Source organism: Grampus griseus, assembly GCF_964374135.1.
Source record: "Grampus griseus genome assembly, chromosome: 7".
Classification (NCBI taxonomy): Eukaryota; Metazoa; Chordata; class Mammalia; order Artiodactyla; family Delphinidae; genus Grampus; species Grampus griseus.
Window position 1 is genome coordinate 90,544,474 of NC_139001.1, and position 21,291 is coordinate 90,565,764.

General features: G+C 35.2%; 1 protein-coding gene across 2 annotated transcripts in view; it reads right to left on the bottom strand.

Moving 5' to 3' along the window:
• The window catches only part of SPOPL (speckle type BTB/POZ protein like), a 62,543-nt gene that overhangs the window by 34,726 nt on the left and 6,526 nt on the right, over positions 1-21,291 (bottom strand). Inside the window, exon 2 of one of the 2 annotated variants that reach the window (XM_082658209.1) lies at positions 8,314-8,353. The exons of the other annotated variant lie outside the window; for it this stretch is intronic. The gene's annotated coding sequence lies outside the window, so the exon portion shown is untranslated. The remainder of the gene's footprint in view (positions 1-8,313; positions 8,354-21,291) is intronic. 2 annotated transcript variants of the gene reach the window in all.

Consider the following 21,291-nt stretch of genomic DNA (forward strand, 5'->3'; position numbering starts at 1 on the left):
AAAATCGATAGCTTTAGACTAATCAAGGGAAATGAGAGAGGACACAAATTTACAACACCTAAAATGATGCTCTGAAGGATAATGAGGCTATCATGAAAACGTTACACCAACTTAATTGATAATTTAAGTAAAATGAGAAAATTACCTGAAAAAATCACTTTCCAAAACTGACATACAATATGAAAGAGAAAAATTATAAAGTCCTATTTTTATTAAACGTTAATTATTAAAAACCCTCTCACAAGGAAAACTTACAGGAATGGCTTCACTGCACAAGCTCTTCCACAAAATGGAAAACAAACTTCACAGCTTGTCTGATGAAACCAGTGTAACTTTTATACCAAAACCTGTCAAGCACATTACAAGAAGGAAAAATATAGGAAAGTCTGTCTCGTGAACATACATATAAAAATCCTAAGCAAACTAATAGCAAGTCAAACCTAGGACTGCATGAAAAGTATATTTCATGACCAATGAAGTTTTATTTGAGTAATGTAAGGGTGATTAACATCAGAATCTATTAGTTTTTTCTATTAACCAAAAAAGGGGGAAAACAGATCACCCTGACAGATGCAGAAAAAGCATCTGATAAAATTTAATACCCATTTGGGATAAAAACTCTTTAAAAAACTGTGAATAAAAGAGAACTTCCAAAAAAAAAAGAACTTCTTTAATTTTACAAAAAGTGTCTTAAAACACATACCCACACCCCTACAGTAAGAGTTCCAGGTGAGATGAGACAAGAAAGACCACTATCAGCACTTTCACACAACACTGCACTTGAAGTCCCAGGCAGTACCTTAAAGCAGGAAAAGAATAAAGGCATAAGAATTGGAAAAGAAAAAAGAAAATCATCATCATTCCCAGATAACACACATGATTGTGTACAAAGTAACAGAATTAACAAGGAATTTTGTACAAGTTGCTGTATAACATATAAAAATCTATTGTATTTCTATATGTTAGCAACAATTAGAAAATAGAAAAATTTAAAGATACCATTTATAATATAATTAAAAAATCCACTTTTCCTAGAAGTAAATCTAATGAAAGATGCTCACAAACTCTATACTGAAAACTACAAAATGGTACTGAGAGAAAAGTAAAGTAAAAAGAAATATGCCATGGTTCATGAAATGTAAAATAAATCTTATAAAGAATTCTCCCCAGATTGACAAAAATTCAGTACAATCACTATCAAAATCCCAATTTTGCTTTTTGTGGAAATTGTCAGATGAATTCTAAAATTTATATGGATATGCAAAAGCATTCTTGAAGAACAACAAAGCTAAAGGACTATAAGTACGTCAAGTGTATGACATCAAGACTTAAGTATAAAATTTCAAGACTTAAAATATAGCTACTGAAATTAAGACAGAGTGGTACTGGTGAAAAAATTGGAGAAACTGATCAATGGAAGAAAACAGAATCCGGAAACAGATGTACACATATTTAGCATATTTATGACAAATAACGAAATGCAGTACAGAAATGATGGTCTTTATGGTCCTGGGTCAAATGGACGGTCATAGAGAAAAATAAAATCTTGACTCCTACCTCATGTCATATACAATGATCAATTCCAGATTTAGTTCAGATATAAATATGAAAGTAAAGCAATAAAACTTGAAGGGAGTGGGGAATGGGAGAATATCTTTACAACTCTGGGGTAGGCAAATATTTCTTAAGCAGGACACAGGGTAGAAAAAGATATTTGCAATACAGGGATCTGATACAGGGCTTATATCCAGAGTATACAGAGAATTCCTACAAATTATTATAAAAAGTGCAGGGAATTGAACAGAAAAATTGGCCAAAGACTTAAATACTTCACAGAAAGTGAAAAAAAAAAAAAGATATCCAAAAGGTTAGTCAACATATGAAAAGGTGTTCAATTTCATTAGTCATCAGACAAATATATTAAGACAACAGTGTGATAACCACTACTCACACAACAGGATGGCTAAAATTAAAATTAAAAAAGATAATACATGTTGCCAGAGAGGGAGAAATGAATCTCTAAAATTACACTGATGGTAAAAGCATAAATTAGTCTAGCCACTTTGTAAAACTGTTTGCAATATCTATTGTTTAAAGCCAAACAATTGAATACCTTGAAACCCATCAATTCCACTCCTGGGTATACAGCCAGAAGCATACATTCATATGTTCTTCAAAATATGTGTACAAGATTGCTCATTGATGGGCTCTACATATAAATATAAAAACAAAGCAGTAAAGCTCTTGTGATTGTCAAAAACTGAAAACTACCCAATTATTCCTAAGTAATAGAATGGGTAAACTATGGTACATTCATATAGTGAAATATTATACAGCAATGAGAATGAAGTCAGAAGAGCAGAGGTATAAGTGACAAGGTTTTGAGGAATTATGGATATCAAGGTTTGTAGTTTAGAAAACAGACTTAAGTCAATGATAAAGGTGATTCATGTAAGAGACAATAAGAAGCTGCGTTTCTGGACAATTTAACAGTTTAGGGGTAGGAGAGGAAGTGGAATTATCATCACATTCAAGAAGACCATAAAAATATACATATTTATTATAACTTTACAGAAGTACACACACAGAAAAATGATACGAGATGAGTGTTATTTATTAGCTTCCTATGAGTCCAATCATGCAAAGAACCCTATTACTATTCCAGTAGGTGCTTACTAAGAGGGAACAAAAATCTCTAGCAGTTACTGCAAAGTATATTTGCTACTGATTCCAGCAAGTCACCAACAGACTTCATCCAAGGTTTTCAACTCATGGAATTGAGGAAGTTTTCTCTGCAAATGCATCTTCAGTACTATACAAAGAATCATTGTGAAAATTTATTTTATAATAATCAACTTCATAGCCAACTTGAGAGAAACTTATCTGTTCTATAAGGAAAGAGTTATCTAAAATGTGTAACTTTTTCCTGAATAGAAGCAATCTAACAATATCAAGAATAAATATTTTGTAAAGGCTTTCTATATGCCAGGCTTAAGTATTTGTCTAATTTGATTCCCAAAATAACTCTACGAGGAGAGTAATCACTGCTTCTGCCAATGTTATAGTAAACTAGAGTGCAAAAAGGCTACATAATCTACCCAGGATTATAATGCTAAAATTTGGCAATGTCTGCCTGCCTGCCTGGATTCAGCCTAAGCTTATAATTCTTAAAGACAACCTTTCTACCATGTTAGTAACAGAAAAAAACAACAAAAAACAAAACAAACAAACAAAGGGGTTTCATACTCTCTTCCAAACTCATGTGACAGATTATATGGCCTTCCATCAACTTTCTAATTTCTAGATGTCTGGATCAGATATTGTACCCAAGATGGAACTTTGAAAGCAGTAAACAGTTCAAGGCAGTCAAGTGAGCACATTTATCTGTCTTTTTTATTTCTCAACATACCAATGAGATGAAAACAAATTTTTGCAAAAGAATGTAGTCATAACTGGGCTGGAAAACACAAAAGGATGATATTGGTGGATCAGAAATTTTGAGAAATTTAAGGCAGATAAATGGGAACAAATTAGCAGAGAAATCAATTAGATAGGAACAAATCAGCAGAGAAGCTTAAAGGAGAAAATCACAACAGACAATTGGGAAAAGGTCCAAAACTGTAAAATAAAACAAAATAAAACAAAATAACCCTGGTAGAAATGGAGACAATTTAGGGGACAGAATGGTACACTTAAATAAAACAGGAATAAGCTGCTTTGAACAAGTGGTTAGAAAACAAGAATTCTTGTTAAGTAAAAATATAAATGGGGGACTTCCCTGGTGGTCCAGTGGTTAAGAATCCGCCTTCCAACGCAGGGGACGCTGGTTCAATCCCTGGTCAGGGAACTAAGATCCCACATGCTGGGGGGCAACTAAGCCGACGTGTCACAACTAGAGAGCCCAAGCATCGCAACTACTGAGCCCACACACTGTGGAGCCGCGTGCCACAACCAGAGAGAAGCCTGCACTCCACAACTAGAGAAAAGCCTGCACACTGCAACAAAGAGCCCGTGTGCCGCAACTAAGACCTGACGCAGCCCAAAATAATAAATATTAAAAAATATATATATATTTAAATGATAATTCCAATGGGTAAGATAAACAATAAAATGTTTATAATTAATGGAGAATAAAAGATAAAGACTACTTTTGAAGACACAAACTAAATACACAAAGAATACAGGAAATAAGAGAAGTTAGGGACATAGAGGTCAGACAGAAGAGATCCAGTATTCCAACAGGAGAGCCATTAAATGCTCCTGAAGGGGATTAAGACAGAAATAACAGAGATACATCAAGAGAAAAAACCAGAAGACTATTTCCACGATCTGAAGGAAGACACAAGTTCCCAGTCAGGCCTCACCAAGTACCAAGAATGCCTACTGAAAAAAGATCTATACCTAGACACATCCTGGCAAAAATTTCAAAGTTCCACCAAATAAGAGAAAATCTTAAAACTTCTCATGTTATCTACGAAGGAACCAGTCACACTGAAATCTAAATGCTGTTAAGATACAAGGAGAAATGCTTTTAAGGTTTTTAAGAAAAATTTTGAATTTAGAATTTCATACTCAAAATTCTTCAGGAAGGCAAGCTGAAGAAAGGACATTTTCAGACAGCAAATACTTGAAAAGTCTGTCATTCTATATTGAAAATTACTCAATGAACCCAATGAACTCCAAACTTTTTTGTATAACATGCCTTTATGATTAAAAATCATCTGCTCTAAGCATGCATGTCTATTTATAAATTAATGTATTATTATAGTAATATATTTATATATATTATAAAGCATATCAAAATTAAAATTTAAAATAATCAGATAAAAATTAAATAATTTAATTTTTAATATATTCTGACACCCCCCAAAATTATCTTGTGTAACCCGTTTATGTGGATGCTTCGTTTTGAAGACCACAGCTCTAACCAAATGAAAACGAACCCTAAAGAAAGAAACCATGGGCTTGAAAAAACAACAGAATTGAACAGGTCTCAGTAGAGAAGGAAACTAAAAAAGAACTAGGAGAATTCACTATAATTTGACACTTAGAAAATTTTCCACTGGTAAAGTTTTTATGTACATAGGATTACATTTCATTTTCTGTGAGGCCACCCTACTTTGTTCTATAGTAAGTATTTATATAATCACATTATAAATATTTCCAGGTTTAAAATTTTTAGAATTGGTCTGCAAATAAAGCAAAAAAGAAATTAAAATGCAAACACATTGATGATGTAGCCTTAACAACGAATAATAATTGGGAGATTGACGGAGTGAGGAGAGAAACAAGACTATCATTCACAGAGGTAGGCAATACTGTCTAGAACTAAAAGCAGGCACAATTTACAGTGGGAAGTGGAACTGGGGGTGGGAAGGTGACCTCCTATTCTTTTGACTCTTATGTAATATGAATCGCAATATAATTACGAATTCTATTTTTAAGAAGCATTATAAGCAGGAGGGAAAGCAGTACATAACACAGTATGCCCATTTAGAAAACTGAAATTGGTTACTGATTGCCATAGTCAGCTCCCATTAAATACACCTACCACCTCCATCACCCTCCGTTCATTTACTGCCTTTTACTACTGAGTTTTACGTGCACAGAACAGCTGTGTTTTTACATAAACTATGATCTTCTTGAAGGTTTTTCTGTTTTATTCATTTCTGCAATGCAAAGCCTAGCACAATGCTCAGTGTTTATTTTTTAAAAAGAGGGAAGGGACTAATTAAATGGTCTGAGGAAAATAATGGAGAAAAGCCATCTTGTAGTTCCAATCACTTAAAACCAGTTTATCTCAAGTTTACTAAAGTTCACTAAAATGCATATAACACGGAGAGAAAGGCTCCTCTTTGAAACAGAAACAGCTGTGACTCTCAGGAGAGTGATTCAACTCAGTGGCAGCACATCTAGACACAGGTTCTAGTAAAAATCTTAGGGGGCAGGAACAGGAGCTGATGAAGGATATAGCAACGGAAATATTCCGAACCCTCAAGAAAAAAAATGGCTGGGGGTGGGAAGACCATTCCTGCTTCCTGACTATATATACTCCTATAGAAGAGGAAAGCTAAAAGAGCTGCGGGAGAGTGGACGGGCACACAGGAGTCACGGCTTATGATGAAATCACCCAGGGCGTGCGCGTCAGCGCGCGCGCACACACACACACACGTTGCGCAAGTACTTCCATTTACCTTATAGTCTCTTACTGGGGCCCTTAATTTTTCCTACTTTGGTTATTGAGAGGCCTAAGTGAAATGGCAGTTTTACAGTTTGAACTCTCTGCCCAAAATAAAAGCTGACTTTTCTTTAAAACTTGGTAATTTGAAATTTTGGTAAATCAAAAGCAGGAGACTATGGGTAATTTGATATGGTCCAACCAAGTACTGCCAGCCTCTAAGTGATTACAAATGGTAGACTCACAGGTTTATATTTTTCTAGGGCAGTGATTCTCAAATTTAACTGTGCATTAGAATCACCTGGAAGCCTTGTGAAACCAGAATACTGAGCCCCAACCCTAGGATTAATGATTCAGGGGGTCTGGGTTAGGCCCCAGAATTTGCATTTCTAACAAGTCTCAGAGGGTGCTGATGCTGCTCTTCTAGGGATCTCACACTGAGAATCACATTTCTAGTGTGAGGATTAGACCAGAAAGCTATTATTACCAATAATACAAAAATCTCACCATCCCTGCTGCAGCTATCCATCTGTCCTCTACTTATGACTAAGTCTTCCATTTTACCTGAGTATTATCCTGAGAGGTAGATCTCTTGGGCTAGTTTTCAACTTCTTTGTTTCAGGGTCCTATTCCAGTGTTATGGAATCTGTTTTGAAATCTACAACACCCTCTAACACCGATAGTAAGGAGGTAGTTCTAATAACATATATATGGAAACTTTATTAGTAAAGGAAAATACAGACATTTTAAGACGAACTCTTTCTCTATTTGATAAATCCTAAAAGCCATTAATACATGTTGGTGAAGGTTTGTACAGAAGCAGGGATTTAAAGCCTCTGCTTACTGCTGCCTTGTCATTCAATGCCAAGGTTCTCCCTTAAAAAAAACCAAAAAACTAAAAGTCAACTCCCGTGTACACACACTGTAACCAAAAAAAAAATCACTCCATTTCTGTCGCTTTAATGTATTTTTTTTAAAAAAAGATTAAAACTAAAAGTTATTTAACATTTCTTGACATAGATGCAATGTCATTTTCCTTAACAAAGGTAAAAATGGAAAAAAGCCCTGGGGTCCATGTGTTGGGAGACCTGGATTCTAACCCTGGCCGTTTTTGGTTTCAGAACACATGCCCTTTTGCACATCACTGAGCTGTTGGCTAAACAAAGCATTCAGGGCGAGAATCACTAAATCCTATCCAGTTCTAACATAAGCTTATACAGTAAGACTCATACACTGTAGACTAAAATGTACTCAATATCACTACATGATTTCCTCACAGTGCAATGAACTTGGGGAAAAAAAAAATCGACTACAGATCACTTCAGAACCTGACTGCGTTTCCTGTAGCATTACATATTAAGGACAGTCTGGCTCTTTGGCAACCATTTAAAAAAAAAAATTGTCATTTAAAAACAACTAGGGGCTTCCCTGGTGGCGCAGTGGTTGAGAGTCCGCCTGCCGATGGAGGGGACATGGGTTTGTGCCCCGGTCCGGGAAGATCCCACATGCCGCGGAGCAGCTGGGCCCGTGAGCCATGGCCGCTGAGCCTGCACGTCCGGAGCCTGTGCTCCGCAACGGGAGAGGACACAACAGTGAGAGGCCCGCGTACCGCAAAAAAAAACCAAAAAACAAAACTAGATTTATATGTCATGCTAGTTGCTACAAGTTCAATTGTTTTCATATTACTTGTGTAATAACATATACAAGGCACAATAAGAAAATTATAAGCCTATCTGCATCTATATTAATAGTCATATCCCCTTAAAATGTATGAAGCAAATATTTCACTTTTTAAAAGGAGGCTATTTCCAGAGGAGGGTGAAGGAAAAAATATAAGTAAAAGGAGGCTATTTCCAGAAATCTTATAAAGACAGTATTGGGAGTTAAAAAAAATCAGCCTTATTTAAATACTCAGCATGGCAGTTTATGACTATGGTCATTAAACTTCATGAGGTAAGATTTTAAATTATAGTGATATATAAACTGTGGTGAACCAAAACAGGGCAAGACTAGCAGTCAGGAGACTACTCACTATGGCCAAGCTGCAAGACCCCACCCCACTCCCCATTCCTTTGGGGTTTTTTTACTCATTCATTTCTTCCTTTATAGTCTCTCTCTCTCTCTTATTCACTGACCTGTTTGAGTATCTTGGGAGGTTCTACGCTGAGTTAAGCCCTGTGAAGACAAGGAAGGATGGCATTATTTGAACTGATCTCAGGGGTCCCTTCAGGTAGAATCTTTATTCAAGATCTAATTTATAAATTATAACAACACACTCTTTATCAAACACAAGAGGAGTAAGTTATCTCAATCAACAAACAATAGATAACTTAACCTTATTCCTTCTTTAAGCACCAACAATGTTTTAATCTGTTGATCTTGATTGCCACTTCTTCTGTAAAATGTTTACTAACCAACCGTTTGTTTACTCCCATACCATTTTCTTCAGTAAAATGAATTACTCCTTAGCTACCCAAGCACTTTCATAACCAATGCCTCTTATATAGAATTAATCAAATTTATTGTAATTATGAGTACAATAATCTGTAAGATCTTACTTCACACTTTAGAATTTTACTCCTATACATATTATCTCATTTGATCCTCTAAACAACCCTGTGAAGTAGTTACTTCTATTTTACAGAAAGGGAAACTGAAACAGAAGCAATATGATCTAAGGTCATAGAGTTTAAAAAAAAAAAAAGACAAAAAAATTCAGAAATTGAATCCAGGATTTTTTTTTTTTTTTCCACTTTTTGGCCATGCCCCACAGCGCGTGGCATCTTAAGTGCCCTGACCAGGGATTGAACCTGCGCCCCCTACATTGGAAGCACGGAGTCTTAACCATGGGACCACCAGGGAAGTCCCTGAATCCAGGATTTTTAACTGAAAATACTATCGTTTTTTTCAATCCATCAAATATGCTGAACTCCTTGAGATTATATTTTCACCTTTACGTAACCACTGCCTAGTGTATACGATGGCAGATACTAAGCAAAGACATATTGACTAGATTTGAAGTCAACTACTAGAAAGGTATTACATATTTACTAGACAGTACATAATTTATTGCCTCCTGAAAAACAAAGTACCAGATATAATTTAGTATTACAGAATTATCCATGGAACACCATCAGGGTTGAGAATTTGGTTTCTGAATTTAGAGTTAGGTGCAGATCCTGAAGCTGTGTAAGCTCTCTGGGCCTCAATTTCGTTTGTAAAATGGGAATAATAAATGGTAATTATCTCAAATGACTGGTGTACTGAATGGGAATGTATAGAAGACACCTAGTATAGTGTCTGGTACACAGAAAGCACTCAATAAATTAGTTTAATGTGTATGAGTATTAATATGAAACTAAAAAGTAGAACTAGTTTACAAAACAGTAATAATCTCATGAACTATGAAGAAGAACAGAGTTAAATTTGCCTAAGTATGTTGTTGAGGTTTTGTTTTTACTTTTTCAATCTTTATCACTTGGCTCTCCATGAGCTATTTACATGAGCTATGAACACTGCTCTCACGCTGCTGCTCTCATACTGCTTATCTCTAACAACTTCCGTCTCCCTTTTAATGCAAGTAATGTGGAGGTATAGTTGTAAAAAGATAGACTGACATCCAAAGTGTCTCTCAGGAATTGTGTAACCTTCTAGAGAACTTCCTGGAGTAATGGAATTGATCTGTCTCTTGACTGGGCTGTTGTTACACAGGTGAACGTATCTGTCAAAACTCACTGAAATGTACACGTAAGAAAAGATGTGTATATGAAACAATGCAAGTTTAAAAAAAAAGTTTTTTTAGGTTTTATAACCCTTGAACAAGTTACTTTCCCTTTTTGGCCCTTAGATTTCTCAACTTCAGAAAGGGAATAATTTCTCATACAGAAAGAATATAATGAGTGTTACAGGAGATAAGGTTTATAAAGTACTTAGTTTCTGCACAGTTAGTTGCCAGTTCTGGATCCACTTAACATTAACCCTAGGCATTTTTCAGATTTATTTGAGTCCTAAAACATTCCTCCAAAATAAAACCTACATTCTCTCCCTCTCCCTTCTCCTACTCTTCCCCTCATCTCTTTTATTTTAGAAAAATATGAGTAAACATTTGATTAAAGCTTTTGCCTCCTTAGTTTTTTTTTTTTAACAAGTCATAATACAGTCTTTTGCCTTCATATTTCTCTTCCTTCTCATTTAATTATAGTCAAACAAGTGAGAATTCCCTGGGGGTCTAGTGATTAAGACTCCGCGCTTTCACTGCCAAGGGCCTGGGTTCGGATCCCTGGTCAGGGAACTAAGATCCCGCAAACCACCCGGTGCTGCCAAAAACAAAACAAAACAAAGTAACAATTCCTGTTACTAGTTTTCAATTTAAAAGTGTCTAAGCAATGTTCTTTGTTCTAGAATTCCAGGACACTGGAACAACTTCACATTCATCTAGCATTTACTGAGCAAACATTTATTAAGAACCTAAATCGGTCAGGCACTGGAGAAACAAAGATAAGGTCAGAGAGGCAAATACCTAACTAAAGCACATCAAATAGAACTGCTAAAATCATATCCTTTTCTTACACCTGTGAAGGATCTATTGGGTTGGCCAAAAAATTCCTTTGGTTTTTAAGTAAAAATAAAAGACACATTTTTCATTTTCACTAAGAACTTTACTGAACTTAACGTATTCACCATTTTGTTCCACTACTTTCTGCCATTTTTCAGGCAACTTCATAATTCCATATTCGCAAAACTTTTTATCTTTTTGAGCAAAGAACTGTTCCAGGTGCCTTTTGCAGTCTTCCAGGGAATTGAGATTTTTTCCATTAAGAGAATTTTGTAAAGACCGAAATAAATGGAAATCCGAAGGTGCAATGTCTGGTGAATACAGTGGATGATCAGAACTTCCCAGTGAAGTTGAACCAGTTTTTGCCTGGTCATCAAAGAAACGTGCGGTCTTGTGTTACCCTGATGGAAGATTATGTGTTTTCTGTTGACTAATTCCGGACACTTTTCGTTGAGTGATGCTTTCAGTTGGTCTAATTGGGATTCAGTGGAACTTACTACCTAGGATAGCTTGACCAACTACGAAAATAAACTTGAATATATTATGTTAATAACAGAACTTGTTGGAATTAATCATTTAGTTTTCTGGAAGGAGCTCATAATAGAGGACTCCCTTCCAATCCCCCCATATACACAACATCATCTTCTTTGGATAAAGACCGGCCTTTGGTGTGGTTGGTGGTGGTTCATTTCACTTGCCCCACCACCGTTCCACATTATTGTACAGTATCCACTTTTCATTGCCTGTCACAATTTGTTTTAAAAACGGAACATTTTTGTTACGTTTAAATAAAGAACTGAATGCGGAAATATGGCCAAGAAGGTTTTTTTTCACTTATGTGGAACCCAAACATTAAAGCAATTCACATATCCAAGTTGGTGCCAATAATTTTCAATGCTTGATTTGGACATTTTGAGTATGTCAGCTACCTCCCATGGTATAATGTTGATTGTTCTCAATTAATGTCTCAATTTGATCGTTATCAACTTCAACTGGTCTACCCAACCACGGAGCATGGTCTGCAAGAAATCTCCAGCATGGAACTTCGCAAACCACTTCTGACACGTTTGATCAGTCATGGCACCTTTTCCATACACTGCACAAATCTTTTTTTTCCGTTTCAGTTGTGTTTTTACCTTTCTTGAAATAATAAAGCATACTATGCTGAAAATGTTGTTTTTCTTCCACCTTCAATATTAAAATGGCTACACAAAAATTCACCAATTTGATAAGTTTTTTTTAATGCACGCTGATATGACAGCTGTCACAATACAATCTACAAAATTTGTTTCGAATGAAGTTAAAGACACCTAAGCATCACTAGAGTCATCTTATGGAAAAAACCAAATGAACTTTTTGGCGAACCCCATAGTAAAAGGAGTTGGAGGTAGTTAAAGAGTTCTGCTGACTCACCACTGTTGCTTCCAGACTACTTTTGCAACCTAACAAAACTGTATGGCAACTGCATGAGTCCATTCTTACAAAATTCTCTTACATTCTTCTCTCTTGCAATCACCTACTCACCTCTCTGAGTTAGACTCCTTTATGGAGGACTTCAACCACTGTCTCCATTGTCTTCTTTACTATTCCTGCCACCACCCTGGATGACTGCACTCCAGTGGACTTCTTCCCTACCAGCATCAAAGTTCTTTTACCTTCCTGAATGATCTCACCCACTTAAAATTTTAGCAATCTTTTTCAGAGATTCTGACTTGGAACTTACTACCTAGGATAGCTTGATCAACCATGGAAATAAACTTGAATATATCATTTTAATAACAGAACTTATTCCTATTCTGTCATCAATTTAATCCCCCAACATCTCTTATTACCAACACTTCACTGAGTCCATACCACTCTTCTTAAGTCATTACCCCCTTATGGCTTCCCTTCCTTCCTTATCAAACTCAAAACCCACAGTGGATCACTTCAAAAACTCTCTAGTAAGCACGCTTAACATTTCACTCCTTTGTTCTTTTATCACAACAATTCTGTAAACCCTCCATTCTGTATCAGTCTAACCACCCACTGTACGCTGTTATTTGGGTTGCTGAGCAATGGTGTAGAAAATCTTTAAAAAGAGCAGAACAGCTTCTGAAGTGTAGACTTTCATTAAATATGTACTTCTGTTTTTAACTAATTGATTTCAAGAGGATTTGTTGCAAAATAAAAGTCTTACCAAATGATGAAATAATTAAACTAGAAATTCAGCTCCTTAGTTATACTAGACTCATTTTCAGTGCTCAACATACACAGTGGTGAATGGCTACCATAATGGAAAGTGGGAATCATAGAACATTTCTATCATTACACAAAGCTTTACTAAACAGTGCTGCTCACTCATTCTATGGCAGAACTGCTCAACCACTATTTCAGCTTACATAACCTACAATTTCTCACTGACACCACTTATTGCTATCCTTGTGACTTCATGAATCTTGCAAGCTGCATGAACGTGGAACAGGCTGGTACCCAAAGCAGTCAATGAAGGCGAAGGCATCAAATCTCTTACCGTCACCTGAGACCAAGAGGAGTTAGTTACCCCCTAATCATTTATGTCCCAGCCCACTTCTAATCATGGAGATCCTCACCTTGATACTGTCACTGGTTACACTGTATCGGAGATGGGTTAGGGAAAGAGAGGTGTACTTAAGATTCCTTTCAGATTTTACCACCTGTTAAAGGCAGAACTCATTATTACACATGTCTCTCACCTATCACTAGACTAGACCATGGCAGCAGCTGGAAATAAAAATTCTACCAAACCCACTAAGGCTTATTTTAATGCAACTATTAATAATAGTATTTCAGTAAAAATTAAACAATCATTACAAATGTTAAATTGGACAAGATGCTGGGACAAAAGACATAAACTAGTACTATCCTAGACAAAAGCAGGAAAAACCACCATCCTTGAAAAAGATACGAGGAACTACCACTTTGGGGAACTCTAAATCATAAAATCTAGGGGAAAGAAATGGGCAAAACAGCATGCCTTAGGATACAGGGTTGTAGGGATCTATATGTCTCTATCATTACACCCTGCATGTCTACAACCATTAAAATGGCTTACTCCTCCTTAAGGAATCACACTTTCTTAAAGAAAAACATTTCATATAGTTACTTAGTTTACAGGGGAAGAAAAGAGGAAAAAAAAGGAAAGAAAGAGAGAAGTTGAAAGAGAAAGAAATGAAGCAAAATGATCCATGAAAAGCATTGTGTTAGGACACCCTGGATTTTAATCCAGTCTTTTCTGAAATAATGTAACAAATGGTCAAGCTAGATTAAATCAAAGGAGGCTATTGCCATCCACCTACCAGCCCTGCCTCTCAAGGAAATGCTTTGCAAAAAAATAAACTGAGTTGTTCTTATACCTCAAGAGAACACTTTAAGTACATGAATGCCATCTCAGTTCTTCCGATGATGAGCTAATAATTCCAAGATTCTTATGACTAGCAATAATCAGTAACTACTTATGAATATGTAGAGCACAAGTATTTATCAAACAGCTGTGCTACCCACGAACAGTACTTTGCAGCAGTAAGAAATAAAGTCAGATATTAAAATATTAGCTCTAAAAAGGCATAAGACAACGTTAAAAAGGGAAAACTATGAGCTTATCTGCAGTTACGAGTCTGTATGTGTGACTTAACAGAAGAAATCAACAACTAATTATGATTCACAAAAGGTACAGGAATGGTGCATCCCTACATATGATTCTAACATGATCTACTTGACTGGGGAATGAGAAGAGACTAATCACAATCCTAACCCTGAAAAAGATACACAGGCAAAAGTATTTTTCACATCCTTGGTATTCACTACACAATTGGATAATTTTAAAAAAAAATTAGTAGCAACACTGCCTTCTGTGACACAAGAAAAACTCCATAAATAACAAGAAATTAAGTCTAAAACAATACGTAGCATGCTGTGGGCATTTGGTAAAATTTGCTCAACTTTCAAGTTCTGAAAACTGAGTCAACTCTGCTGGGTAGACAGCACTTCCCTTATTTAAGGGGTAGCAAAACCTCACAAAATAATGAATGAACATAACCTACAATCTGGGTAGATAATCAAATAAGAGCAAGAGCATTCCAGTATTGCATAATTAGAGCTTTGGGGAAATGTTGCAGACTCACTCAATAAAAGGGCCTACAAAACTTTTCACCAGCTTGCAAAATCTTAAAACCTGTCCCATGTTTAGCAATAGTTAGGCAGAAATGCACCATTTGTAAGAAAGTCAGTAAACTATACAGTGAAGTTGTAATTTTCATGACAGTCTCATTTTCCTTAAATTATACTTACATTTGTTTTATATTCTGCATCTTATCAACTGACAAGGCAACCAGAATCATTTGATGGGTTTTATGAAAATATACACGTCTCTATTCCACTTTCCCTTGGTGTGCACATGGGAGGGGTACGTGGGTATGAGTGAAGAAAGGAATCGTGTATATTTTGAAAAACTAGCCATACCACTTTACACCCACCAGAATAGCTAAATAAATGAAACAATATCAAGCAAACGTTGCAGAGTATGTGGGACAAATAAAACTCTCATTCACTACTGAAAAGACACTTTGGAAAACACTGGGTAATGTATACTAAAACTGAACAAAAGCACACACGGTCCAAAAAGTTCTACTACAGCAAGATGTGCAGATGTGCAGCAAAAGATATGTATTGATAAAAGAATATTCTATAAGGGGCACTATTCATTGTGACTCAAAACTGGAAACAACCTATATGTTCATCAACAATAAAATGGATAAATTACGGTACATATACATAGTCACACAATGGGATGGAATACAATAGAATGAGAATGAAGAAGCTACCACTACACACTACATGGATGGATCACATAAAAACTGATGTAAGAAGCCATAAACAAGGGTGTTGATGCTGTACGATGTTACATGCTTGTCTCTGAATGTATGTTATACTCATAAAAGTTTATGTAAAATAAAAAAGCAAATAAATATTCAATAAATGAGCAACCTTGATGCCTAAATGTTTATAATACAATCCTATTCCCAGTGTCATGTTCCCTCCACCCTAAAATTGGGACAGAACACTTTTAAAAATCTTCCCTCATGCTAATCTAATACATTTTTATATTAAAACAAAGGCGGCTATATTAGGGTAACAGAATGCAAGAGTCATATCCTTTTTAGGAGAGAAAACACTAATCTGAAAAGAATTTTAACACCAAAGCTCTCCCTCTCCACATTATCTTCACCACCCTTCCATCTACCAAGAGTTCACTCTTCTCTGCCATTTATTTAGTGGAAATATTTTTAAAGTAATGAACACCCTAGAAAGGTAGTTATGAGGACTGAAACAAAAAGAGCAGATATATGAAGTCTTCAGCACTGTGCCTAAGCACTCAATGACTAAACAGTATTAAAAAATCCCAAATGGTGACTCTAACAGGTCAAGGGCTATTTCCAATTCATCACTGTAAACACAGAACCCAGCATTTAACAGTTGGTCAATTAATGGAGTAAATAAATGATATGAGCTCAAAACAAAAAGAATAAAATAAAAACAAGGCAAAAGTGGGAAAAAGGGAAATATCAAGAAGTTCAAAGGAAGGCCTTATTTTTATATCAGGGTAAATGACAAGATTTTAAATCTCAAATGAAGCAACAGAATCAGGTACATATTAAAACCATTAAAATAAATAAAAACTGCCTCAGTATTACTTTTCCTCCATATACTTCAAAATGAAGAAGTCAGATGTCTTAACTAAAATTTAAACATGGTTCTTTAATACTGAAATCCTTTAAAAATATTTCTGAATGAATTTCCTATGAGTTTGACAGGAATCATAAGTATATAACAGGTTATTTTTAAGTCATCTATCATAGCACATCAATATTCTGACTAAATATGTCATAACAGAAATGAAAGGAAAGCGAATTTCAGTTGAACCTTTATACAGTGGTATTATTTTTATGAATTTAGATATCAAAATCATCAAGACTGCAATCTTACATTAGACTTAAAAGACAAATTAATAAGATACTTTAATCTCCATCGTGTGCACAAAACACCAATGAACCATTAGATAAGGTTCTAATGGTTCCCTTTTTCCCTTCCTTTTAAGAACACTGTCTACTTATTTATCTTAGATCAGAAATAGCATCACTGTTTTAATTAAACGACATTTACACAAAGCAACTTATGTGGAAAGCACTATTCTAAATGTAAATATAACTCATTTGGTTCTTGTAACTCTTACAAGGGAAGTAGTTATCCTTTCCATTTTACAGATGAGAACACTGAGGCAGAGATGCTAAGTAACTTACCTAAAGTCACAAAGCTACTAAAAAGCAGACTGGATGCACTCTATTAACCTCTGTGCTATACTGCCCAGAGATCTCTGAAGTTAAGCAAAACTAAATTTATCCTGACTTCACCTGACGCTGGGAGGTTAGCTATTTTGAAGACCTTGCGTGATAACCATAAAATGAAGCAGTACTAATGGCACGGTTAATAAATTCTAGGATACCCATATTTTTTTCATATTTTAACATATCTAAAATTGATGGCATTTTACAATTTTAACTGACAGTGCTGTCTCTCTGTGGCGTACATAAAGCAGTGGTGCATCTGGTAATTGCAGGCAAGTACGATTCAAAAACTTATGGTATGACCCTCATGGGTTAGTGATAAGAAGTAAATGAGATAAAATATCTAAAGTACTTGACAACTCTGGTACAAATGCTTTAAAAAAGGGCATTTTTCCCCTTTAAACCAAAATGATCTATGAGGATATTCCATTTACACTGTAGTAAGTTGTCAGTTTCTCAGGCCCATGTTCAACTAAACCTGGTTATATTCTACTAGGGAAAAATAACTGGTTTCATTATACAATTTGATGAACAAATAAAGGACTTTGGCTGGGGAGAAGGCAGGCAGACAAAACAACAGTGAAAATGAGACACCTGAGAAAATAAAAATTATCAACAGTAAAGCATAACTCAAGATACCTCCCAAGTACCACTTGATTCAAGCCAGTTCTCAAATGCCACTGATAAAATGCTGACATGAAAAAGTATCTTCACTTTTTAAAAAATACACTTTGAATGCAAATAACTAAATATGCTTGGTGTGTGCCCATGCCCTACTTGAGCTTTTCTAACAAAACTGGACATATTGAACTTAACCACAATGTTAAATAACTGGTTAACAAAGGTTTAAACTGATACTAAGAGTGACCACCAAAAAATTTTAATTAAATAAAATTCAATTCATTTAAATATTCCTGTGTCAATACTTGCCTTGGTAATTTCAGGATGACTTAATTAATATTCAATATTTTGGGGGGGGGTTGCCTTTGTCTTATTGGATGAAAACTACCTTTCAGGGTAATTTCCCACTAAAACACCAAAAATTGCATCCAAATTACAACAACAAAAAACCACCTTGAGCACGCTTTACCTTAAAAATCACTTAATTTTGATGGGGCAAAAGGGAGGGGATTAAAATGCATTTTCACAAGGAAAAACTGAAATTTGCTTAGAAAACATACCCAAACAGGAAACACAGTATCTTCTTTTAACATATCTCAAATAAGATTTTAAAAGCCTCATACTACATTTCAGTTACACTACAACCTTTGAGACTTTGCATTACCTAATATCAGAGTGAAACCTCTTTCTTTTGTATTTGTTACTCCTAAGTATTTTTATTACTATATTACTTTCCCTTCAAGTGTATAAACAACATACCCCAACCAAAGTCTGAGGTAATGCAATTTTATATTTGTAGGTCAAATTTTTTAAAAACTGCTATTTTTTATGTATGTAAAGTGCTGTTTCACAGAGTTATATAATTCAGAATTTAATGCTAATAATTATTCTGTCCTTTAGAACATGTAGGCAAGTCTGAAGAATATCAGAAGAATTCTACTTATGCATATAAACAAAAGGCCTGGGAAAGTATACCTATAAGAACCATAATATATGAAAAATATATAGTTGTCGTACAAGAATTTATTAAGATTTTTAAAAAAACCAGGGAGAAGACAAGAGTAAAAGCCAGTAGGAACTAATAAAAATAAAATTTTTAAGTTACAACTTTCTTAATATAAAATATAAGGAAGACTGCCTTAGCAGATCAGAATAACACAATGATGTTTCTACAAAAACTCAAGAAGGTATTTCAGAAGCAAAAATTTTGATTGACCCTATCTTCCTGTTATTTTAAAACAGATGTCTTATAGAACCTTTATTTACTGTGTTTTTAAAATCCATTTTAACATCATTTACCCTTCTAATACACTATTTTCTTGTCAATTAAGGTTTTGCCAACTACAGTATTCTTCATAAAGTAATTCCTGAAGATGAACTGTGTTATACTATGATGTAAGACTTAAGTCTAGGGACATTTAGACAACTACCTAAAATAGCATTTAAGGTATCAGGGGAGTGTTATTATACCACTGAGCCCAAAACACCATCATTGACCATATAACTGATGTTTAGCAGTAAATTCTTAGCAATCCTTACCAAGGCTTTAATTTTAATTTGCTAAATCTGAGAAAAAGTTGTATGTATAAAATTTCTCCCATTCAGAAAAAAAAATCATTAAAGCATAACAGAAATATTTACATTCTACTATTACTTAATTATTCCATAAGTATAGATATAATAAATTATAAAGCTAACCAACAAAAACAAAACACCACCTTTGACAATAACAAACAAAATCTTTAAATCTTTTTTGTTTTTTTTTTTTACATCTTTATTGGAGTATAATTGCTTTACAATGGTGTGTTAGTTTCTGCTTTATAACAAAGTGAATCAGTTATACATATACATATGTTCCCATATCTCTTCCCTCTTGCATCTTCCTCCCTCCCACCCTCCGTATCCCACCCCTCTAGATGATCGCAAAGCACTGAGCTGATCTCCCTGTGCTATGCGGCTGCTTCCCACTAGTTATCTATTTTATGTTTGGTAGTGTATATATGTCCATGCCACTCTCTCGCTTTGTCACAGCTTACCCTTCCCCCTCCGCATATACTCAAGCCCATTCTCTAGTAGGTCTGTGTCTTTATTCCTGTCTTACCCCTAGGTTCTTCATGACATTTTTTTTTCTTAAATTCCATATATGTGTTAGCATACGGTATTTGTCTTTCTCTTTCTGACTTACTTCACTCTGTATGACAGACTCTAGGTCCATTCACCTCATTACAAATAGCTCAATTTCGTTTCTTTTTATGGCTGAGTAATATTCAATTGCACATATGTGCCACATCTTCTTTATCCATTCATCCGATGATGGACACTTAGGTTGTTTGCATCTCCGGGCTATTGTAAATAGAGCTGCAATGAACATTTTGGTACATGACTCTTTTTGAATTATGGTTTTCTCAGGGTATATGCCCCGTAGTATTCCCACCAGCAGTGCAAGAGTGTTCCCTTTTCTCCACACCCTCTCCAGCATTTATTGTTCCTAAATTTTTTGATGATGGCCATTCTGACTGGTGTGAGATGATATCTCATTGTAGTTTTGATTTGCATTTCTCTAATGATTAATGATGTTGAGCATTCTTTCATGTGTTTGTTGGCAATCTGTATATCTCCTTTGGAGAAATGTCTATTTAGGTCTTCTGCCCATTTTTGGATTGGGTTGTTTGTTTTTTTGTTATTGAGCTGCAAGAGCTGCTTATAAATTTTGGAGATTAATCCTTTGTCAGTTCCTTCATTTGCAAATATTTTCTCCCATTCTGAGGGTTGTCTTTTGGTCTTGTTTATGGTTTCCTTTGCTGTGCAAAAGCTTTGAAGTTTCATTAGGTCCCATTTGTTTATTTTTGTTTTTATTTCCATTTCTCTAGGAGGTGAGTCAAAAAGAGTTTTGCTGTGATTTATGTCATAGAGTGTTCTGCCTATGTTTTCCTCTAAGAGTTTGATAGTTTCTGGCCTTACATTTAGGTCTTTAATCCATTTTGAGCTTATTTTTGTGTACGGTGTTAGGGAGTGATCTAATCTCATACTTATACATGTACCTGTCCAGTTTTCCTAGCACCATTTATTGAAGAGGCTGTCCTTTCTCCACTGTACATTCCTGCCTCCTTTATCAAAGATAAGGTGACCACATGTGCATGGGTTTATCTCTGGGCTTTCTATCCTGTTCCATTGATCTATCTTTCTGTTTTTGTGCCAGTACCATACTGTCTTGATTAGTGTAGCTTTGTAGTACAGTCTGAAGTCAGGGAGCCTGATTCCTCCAGCTCCATTTTTCGTTCTCAAGATTGCTTTGGCTATTTGGGGTCTTTTGTGTTTCCATACAAATTGTAAAATTTTTTGTTCTAGTTCAGTGAAAAATGCCAGTGGTAGTTTGATAGGGATTGCATTGAATCTGTAGATTGCTTTGGGTAGTAGAGTCATTTTCACAATGTTGATTCTTCCAATCCAAGACATGGTATATCTCTCCATCTATTTGTATCATCTTTAATTTCTTTCATCAGTGTCTTATAATTTTCTGCATACAGGTCTATTGTCTCCTTAGGTAGGTTTATTCCTAGATATTTTATTCTTTT